The sequence below is a fragment of the Heliangelus exortis genome, chromosome 9 (genome assembly GCF_036169615.1).
Source record: "Heliangelus exortis chromosome 9, bHelExo1.hap1, whole genome shotgun sequence".
Classification (NCBI taxonomy): Eukaryota; Metazoa; Chordata; class Aves; order Apodiformes; family Trochilidae; genus Heliangelus; species Heliangelus exortis.
This window is the reverse complement of record NC_092430.1, coordinates 6,386,076-6,394,671: the sequence shown is the minus strand read 5'-3', so window position 1 is coordinate 6,394,671 and position 8,596 is coordinate 6,386,076. Positions and strand designations below refer to the sequence as shown.

The 8,596-nt window shown below is 36.0% G+C and overlaps 1 long non-coding RNA gene across 1 annotated transcript; it reads right to left on the bottom strand.

Annotated features, from left to right (window-relative positions):
* Window positions 1–5,994: 5,994 nt before the first annotated feature.
* Window positions 5,995–8,317, bottom strand: LOC139799483 (uncharacterized). Its single transcript, XR_011727291.1, has 3 exons — window positions 8,222–8,317; window positions 6,537–6,686; window positions 5,995–6,082 (listed from the first exon to the last, which is right to left on the bottom strand). It is a non-coding gene; the product is annotated as an uncharacterized lncRNA (long non-coding RNA).
* Between the last annotated feature and the right edge of the window lie 279 nt (window positions 8,318–8,596).

The following is an 8,596-nucleotide window of genomic DNA, read 5'->3' as shown; positions in this document are numbered from 1 at the left end:
TTAACAGCGATAAAGAAAACAAACCACATTGCTTGTAAATACTCAGCTGCACATTAGAAACAATTACCATTTCATTTCTTTAGATACCAGGCTTGTGTTACAATAGTAAATGGGACTTGTGCTATGCAGCAATTAGATTTCAGAAACCAAGCATGACCAGAATGCAGTGTCAGGCTTTTCTGAACAGTCAGGAAATGGTGTCAAGCTCAGCAGGAAAAGTTATGCCTGAGGATGTGGGCAGATTTGAGCCAATGCCCTGGCTGGCCAGCAAGACAGAAAGCTGCAGGACCTGGAACCATTTGAGCTGTCTGACCAGGCTTGACCCTCATCCCACTGAAAGGGACAAAAAGTGAATGTCTGTAGAACCACCTGGCTTACTGGGGAGAGTGGATCCCATTTTAAAGCTCCTTGGGTATTCAGGTCTTAAGGAAACTTCATGACAATCAGGCTGAAAAGGTCCAGATTTTTTTTGGAGCAAAGCAAAAGATGCAGAAACCTTGGGAAAGCTCAGTACTATAAAATGTGTCTGACACCATCCATCCCTGTGGTATAGGCCTAGGTAAATTTAAGACATAGGTTATTTGATTCAAATTTTTTGTCTTTTTGTTTTCTTTTCCTTGCTTTGAGAGCATGATTCAGACGCTGCTGAAATCAATGGAAAACCTTTCTTTGTGTCAGGGATTTTGAATATTATTTGTGAAAAATAGACTCAGTTTTGCTTAGCTTGAGTAGTTAAGTACCCATCAGTCTTTTTATCTATGTTTATATTCTTAAGAAAAATCATGGATCAGACTACAAATAAAGTGTGTTCCATACTTAGCAACAGAAAGAACATGATTTTTTTTCCAGCCAGACAATAGTAAGATAGGCATTATTTAAACATAGTTTTTCCATAAATATTTTCCTGTGATTAAGCCAGGATAAGTATAAGTAAGCATGCCAAAATCACCAACTGACTAGTTCTAATGGGGGGCAGAAGGCTAATAATTTTGGAAGAAAATAAAATATTTATATTCATCAGCCTAATAGAAAGATAATGAGAATGTGGAATAAATCTGGCTAGTTATATTTAAAAAATAATTAAAAAAACTTGTATTTTGTACAAGTTATTTAAATATTGTTTTTCAAGTTTTATATTAATGTGTTTAACAATATTACACTCATTATTTTAAGTAAGACCATGGCTTTCATCTAGTTAGTATGTGGAAACTTCATGTAAAAAAGCAATTCTTGCTCCAGAGAGCTTATTACCAAAAAAAGCAACATAAAATGAGAAAAAGAGGAAGGTAGTTATGTTGTCTCCACTGCACATGGCTGAGGCCAAGGCACAGACCAGACCCAGTCTGTCCATGTGTGTAATGACAGCAGAGTGAGCCATTCAGCCTGAGGAGAATTACAGGTTAAGAATGTGTGAAAATGAAACCAAATTGTTTGTGTCAGCCTTGCATTAAGGGGGAAATTTTCTAACCATGATCTCCAAAACAAAAATTAACCTCAGCTAACTTTAGATAAGTAACCTTTGAATCATTTCCCCAAACAGAGGTATCAAATGTTATCTGAGGTATGTTAGGGCATCAAGAACATCTGCAAGAGGCTGGCAGATACAGCATGGGGCATAAAGGAAATCTTGGAATCTGGAGCAGCAGGAGTGGGGCAGATGGGGAGCCCTGCAGCAGCTACAGTGGCTTAGATGTCTGATAGACAACTAAAAGGAACCCTTAATGGAAAAAGATTTATCAGGCACATACCTTTATCAGGGTGGTTTTGTAATCACTAAAAAGAGATACTTAAGCAAGCTGAGGTCTTCAGAAGTACCACCCTTTTTTTCTACTGACTTTACACAGCCCATTGGCCAACTGTGCTCCCGAAGAAGATTCAAAATTTAGGCAGTAATTTTTTTTTGGTATTTTTTTTCATATTTTTGAGAAGAAATACCCTAGCCATCTTTAGACAAAACATACATTGTGGGGTTTTTTTTGAAAGTGTTTTGTTTTATTTAATTCAATAGTTTTATGTTTATTTATTTTATGCCTTAAATTAAAAGATTTTTTTTTTTTTTTAATATTTGTTAGAAATGGTAAGCATGCATTAAGAAATCAGCAGCTTTCTCTGTGTCTTTATCAGAAAGCAAATCCACAGTACGTTCTGGAAAAAATTTATTCTCAATAACAAAGTGCTGGGTTTAGCTCAGAGTACCCAGGTTTGGAGCAGCAAAGCATTCTTATTCATTAAGTAAAAGCCTTAGGAGGAATTGTGGCTGTACTGATGTAAATCAGTTGTGGATACTTCAAAATTTTCAAGTTCAGAACATACATGATCATTTTTATATACCAGAGTACAGGCTCTGCACTAATTTTTAAAAATATCTCATTTATCTGCTTGTGATAAAACACAGTTCACAGGGGACATTTCTTTTTGAGGTCTGCTTTCTTAATAGCATCCAATTAAAAAGCATACACTACTTCACTTTGTATTCTGGTTTACAAAATCCTGTGTGGTCCTTGTCCTCAGGCATCCAGGATTGTGTTATGAGCATTTCAATGTTGACCTGGAATTAGAGCTTTAAGATGCCTTCCAGCAAGTTATATCAAGAAGTTTTCACTTACACTTTTCTCCAAATCTTATAGGACAAAGGAAATTTTGCTGTTCCAGGTCTGTCCTCTATAACTTCAGAAAGTATTTGCCATTATGTGCTCCTTTTAAAAGTTACCCTTGTCTGCATTTTCCGTCAGTCAACACATTGACCCAACATTTGATCCCTCTCTAGTGTCTGATCTGGATTTTGAAATTCCCATCTCCTCTCTTAAGCAGGTAAATGACTTAAGCTTCCCAAAGAGTATGTGTTTCCCTTTCAAGTCTAGATTGATAGTCAGTTTATTGTGAAATAAGTGAATGTGTGAACATTCATAATTTAGTTATCAATACTCAAATAATGATATTTATCTTTTCAGAAGATTTGGCTCTTTTACCATCCTGGCTTCACTAGAAGCATTTATTATAAACACTTGTTGGCTGTCAGTGAGAGTTTTGATATTTCTCACTGGTTTTCTCATTGAAACAGTAACATAGATGAATGTACCTTTTGAGCTCCTTGTGGGTTGACTGTCTCTGTTCAACCCCAAAATATTACATTTCAGTTGGAAAGAATCCATTGATACATCCCTAGGATATATCCTGAGTTTCTTAAGAATGTGTGAGACATGAGGTAATTCTGCACAGCAATATAAATGACAGTCAAATCTGACAACTGTGCTCATATCTACCAAAAAGGACTAGACATGGGTGGCTTTCTCTCGATCTTATCTGTGCTGAAAACCAAGAAGGTTCATCAATTTGTGATGCTACACCAAACGTAGTTCTCAGGTGATAACCATACTCCCAGGCACCTTAAAATACAACTTAAAAGAAACCATAACTGCTCTCTCCTGTCAGCAGCTCTTCCTGACATGTTTTGTTGACAAGTGAAGACATGAACACACTTTCACAGAAGCTATAAATATGCTCAAAAGTTTTGCAGATAAAAGATATATCTTAAAAATGTTTAGTCTTTCCCTTACCAGACCATATGCTCTTAAAATTATGAGCATAAATGTTATCTGATAAAATGCATAGGGAGGCACCTGGCAGAAAGAGGGACCTTTCCTGTTACTGGGACTAGATTTTGGATGCCACCCTACCACAAGAAGTGGAAATTCATTCTTCATTTTATTCAATCATGAATTTTGGAATTCAAATGATCTTTTTCTGTAACTTTTCAGGCAAGATCTGTCATGTGCAGCATGCTGGCAGGTAGTCACTTCTTTTAAATTCAGGGCTCTGCCTTCCCCTGAAGGCCAAAGAAAATTTCTAACATCTGAGTGGTATTATGAGGGCATTTGCTTGTTAAATATATTGCTAAGAAAATTAGAGACAGACCCCAAGGAAAACTTCAGATCCAAGACCACATTTTTCAGTTTGGGTTCTCCTTGTAACCACATGAGTTGGTTATAGGAGAAAAGCCACTTAAAGCATAACAGAGCTGACAAACTAAAGGTTATTCCATATCACCCAGGCATATCATGAACTCTAGTGGTCCGAAGCCAGTTTATCTGTCTTATAACAGATTGGGAAACAAGGTCCTCTCGATTTTTCCTTGCTTTCCTCTATAATGGTGTTTTTTCCACCTGAAGAACACCACTAAAGAGAGCAACTGATATAAAATGTAGAGAGAAGGCAGAGGATTCTTCTAGACCAGAATATCAGAACTTAAAAAATGAAATACTGTCACATAGTCTCTCTGAACACCTCACACTGTCTCCTTGTCCTTGTAGGAGAAAAGTTGTCATTATACTTATGGCTTGTTACACATAAGATATTTTATATTTCAATTTATGCAATTTATATTAGATTTTTAAGCTGGTACATAGTGCCTAAACCATGCAGAGTAACCTGAGGGACCCAGGGGTATGGTAACTCATTTAGCAAGTAACTACCTCATAAAGATTAGGGAAATAAAGTACCTGACAAAGCTACTGCTATAAAAGATAATCTCTTTTGAGTTTCTTTAAATGCCTTATTCCATAAAAACATCACCAATATCTGATAAAATGCATTGCAAGACATCAGTGAGAGGAGGCTTAAAAGATGCAAGTGCTCGTTAAAGAAACACTTTTTAGAAAAGAATTTAGAGCTCCATAGAAGGAAATTTTGTGTATTTTAAACTTTTAAACTCACCTTCTTCATGCCTCTCCCCCTTGCATATTTCATCCTTGTCCCAGCAGAAAAGATTGAGGTGTTTTCCAGCTTTTCTGTACCAGTCAAGGGCTGCCTGGGTGCTGTTTCCCATGAGTGCCACTGTTTATCAGAAAAAAAAAAAATGGTTTAATGCCATTCCTATGATGACTGTTTTTTTACATGATATACATACACATTTATAAAAACCTGGCACATAAACACAAGGCAAATTTACAGCTGGAAGTTACAGAATAGGTGTGTAATATGGGAACAAAAGACTGTGTTTACTTCTACAAGTACAAAAAACTTGCAACTGAAACCAGAATGAACATCACAGTTCAAAAAAAGTAATTTCCACTTTGCTTTTCTCTCTTCTAAGAGGAGTCTGGTTTTGAACACGGGTGAAATCTTCTAATGATTTCTTTCTAACTTGCCCACTGCTGACAGGGAATTAACACAAACCTGGTTCATCTCAGGTGAAATACCTATTTTTTGTGATTATACAGTCCAAAACAAAAGGATTAATATCTGTGAATGTTGAAGCACTGCAAGAAGTCATAAAATGCTATGTAATATACACTTGAGGAAAATCTATTGCTCTTAATACATGTCCAACGTATTATTTTTCTCTAGTGAACACACACAAGCCCTCTTTACTTACCTTCAGTTTTTCAGAGTGAGCCAGTGTTAATCTGCTGAAGGTCAAGATAGAAAAATGATAGAACAAAAGCAAGTGCTCCTAGGAACCCTGTCACTTTGTGTTAGGCTCCCTGATAAATGGGCATTAGCTGTAGATAGAGGTACTTACCAGGTACTCACCATCAGATTCCTTCACGTGTCTGGGATCTTATCTTGGATTAGTTATTATTGCTTTCAGTGTAATAGTTTATACATTATTAGTGTGGAACTGTTTTCATATATTTCTCCATTAAATGCAGAAGGAGTGGGTGTAATCTCAAGCACAGCTTTCTCCCTGTGCTACTTCCCTTCAATTGGTCCCAATACAGATAATCAGGATTTATTACAAGGGGCAGTAATTTGCCTGCGATGAATCATATTGTATAAAGAAGTAAAATTTGAATTTTTGTCTCTAAAGAATTGTTTGGGCTTTTTTCTTTTCTTTGTGCCTCATTTGTAACTTTTCTTTATAGCTTGAGAGCTTCATGACTCAGAGAAGCACCAGAGTACAGATATGTTGACAGTTTTGCTTTCTGTCATTTCATTTAATTTGAATCAATTTTCTAAACCTCTAGATAATATGTTACCAAGCCATACCTTTCCATTTTTAAATATGTCCTGATTTTCTTCAATTGTGGAATAGTATTTGTTCCACTATACTTAAAAAAATATATGCCTTGTAGATAAAAAACTGAAATTAAAAAACAAAGAAACAAACAAAACACAATAAAAAGGCCAACCCTTTCCTTCTAAATTAAGGACAATGCAGATTGTCTTTTGTGAGAATGCATTAAAATAAAAAAGATAGGATTATTCTCAACATATGAACAAATAAATAACTGTTTCTATACCTACTAGGAATTCAATTTATCAACTAAATACTAGTGTAAATTAATGATGTATTTCCACATGACTTTTAGTCTGGGCCAGGATTCAACCTCATGGTTCATATTCCTGAAGCTGAATAATTTCATTTTTGGCTACATATTAGAATACACGAGCTGAAATTGGATTATATTTCTTAAACACAGGGAGAGAACTAATAGCCAAGATAATGATGAGTGGGCAGATTTACACACCCTTTCTTCCCTGACTTTAGGGAAGTCTTCAGGGGAGTATTTTTTACAGCACCACTCAGAAAGTACCTGAATTTGTCCCATTTCCTGATGAGACTACAAGGAGATCTGTGTCTATGGATGTCTCCCATTTTGTTTCTCAAAACCTGTTTTGTTCACTGGTTTCATCTGGGCATTTAGGACTGTTCTATACTTCTGCAGGTATGAAAAATATGAGGGCTGGAAAAAAAGAGATTAAGACATAACAGAAATGTTCTTCACAGCAAATAATAAATAATCTGCCTTGAATTTTTTGAGCAAGAAAGTAATGGAGAATTTTATTTTTTGTTACTTTTGCATTGCATTTTTTTTTTAAATATCAATGTGAAACATGAACAGAGATAAAATGGATGGTTGCAAAGGTGCTATGATGAAAGCTCTCGGCTGATTCTGATTTTTTGACAGGGAGCATGAGATACCTCATGGGAGTGTTAAAAGAAAATGTGAAACAAGTAAAGAGATTTCAAAGTAAAAAATATGAACAGCTACAAGTGTGACAGAATTCTAAAAGAAGGCACAGTCACAACAGTTCATATACATACAGAGCAGTTTGCTTCAGAGAAGAAAATAGATGTTTGCAAAAGTGACCATTTAATATACAAGATGTAGGATAGCCTGGGAAAATTTTTCATCTGAAAGGCTAATAGATATTTAACTACAGAAAAAAGGTTGTAAGACAACCATCACTTTAAGAACAGGTGAACAGTTGTGTCAGAAATTATATTCATAGGGCTGATCCTGACTTTAGGCTAGAGATGAACTGGGTAAACCCTCCAAGACTTTTCTAGACTTATCACTTCAGGTATGAAATTGATCTTACTGGCAAAATGTAATACGAGGACTGTGGCCTAATCTCCTTCCTGTAGGTACCACTACACTCATGTCCAGATGTTTGCTGGATTTTCAGAATATTCAGCAAATTTATTTAAATGCTCTAATTTCATGAGGGTTGGATCCATAATGTTGCATACAAGATTGCAATTCACATTCCTTTAAAAATTGCAGTGGGAGGGGAAGAATTTTCATGCCTGAATGACTGAGAAGGCTAATTAAAAAATCAGTATTTTTCATTCAGATCTCTGAAAGACTTTACTGTGGTTATTTTTCGCTTCTGTGTGCATTTGATACAGAAAATATTTAAGTTTTAAGAGGAGCTATATGTGAATATATTGCAATATCAGTTCTCCTTCCAGCTGTCCAGTTCCACCTCTGGGTCAGAGCCAAAACTACTGCATAAATGTCAGCTTTCAAAATCATATTGAGCTGGAGTGGATTTGACTTCAGAGAAGCTATATATGAACAATCAGACAGAAATAGCTGAACTTAGATGATGCAGATGCTATTTCTGGAAAATTAAGTTACATTAGCAGCTTGTCTGAGAGCAGCAGGTACATTCTGTTTGCCAGTCCATTTTAACTTCAGAGAGCCAAGGCTCACTGACAGAAAGGCAGGCCAAGGTTCAGTAATCACACAGAATAATAGAAAATATGTCTCATCTAGTAGGAGGAACTTTAATGACCGTATTATTAATCCTTGATTACACACCTTTGTAAAGAAAACATAATGTATTGTGATAGCAGTTAATGATTCTAAAGGGAGTGGTACTCGTTATGCTGCAACCTGAACAACCTGTGCAAATGCAAGTATTTTTTTAAAATTATCTGAATCTTGAAGCATTTACTGTCTAAGGAGACTGCAGAGATTGGAACACATACCTCACAGCAGGTACAGTCTATGGGCCACTGTCCACAGTCCTCCTCATTAAGTGGGTGAGAGGCAGGAGTGCTCCTGTATGAACTTTGCAAACAGATGGTTTTTCCAGATTGACACCTGAAAAATGCAAACAAAAGGTAAATTATGATGGTGTAACATTTCAAATAAAAGAATCTAGGTAAATAGTCAGGTTTTTTTCTATGACTTATTTCTGGAGAAGCAGAGCATTAAAGGCTGGCTGCTGCTTTTGAGCAAATTCTAATTCCTTTTCAGTGGTGACAGACACTGTGACTTTGCTAAAGGATCCTGGGAGGTTCAGTATATTCGCTTCCATTTTTATTCCTTAAAGCAATTTTTCATACAACACACCACAGACA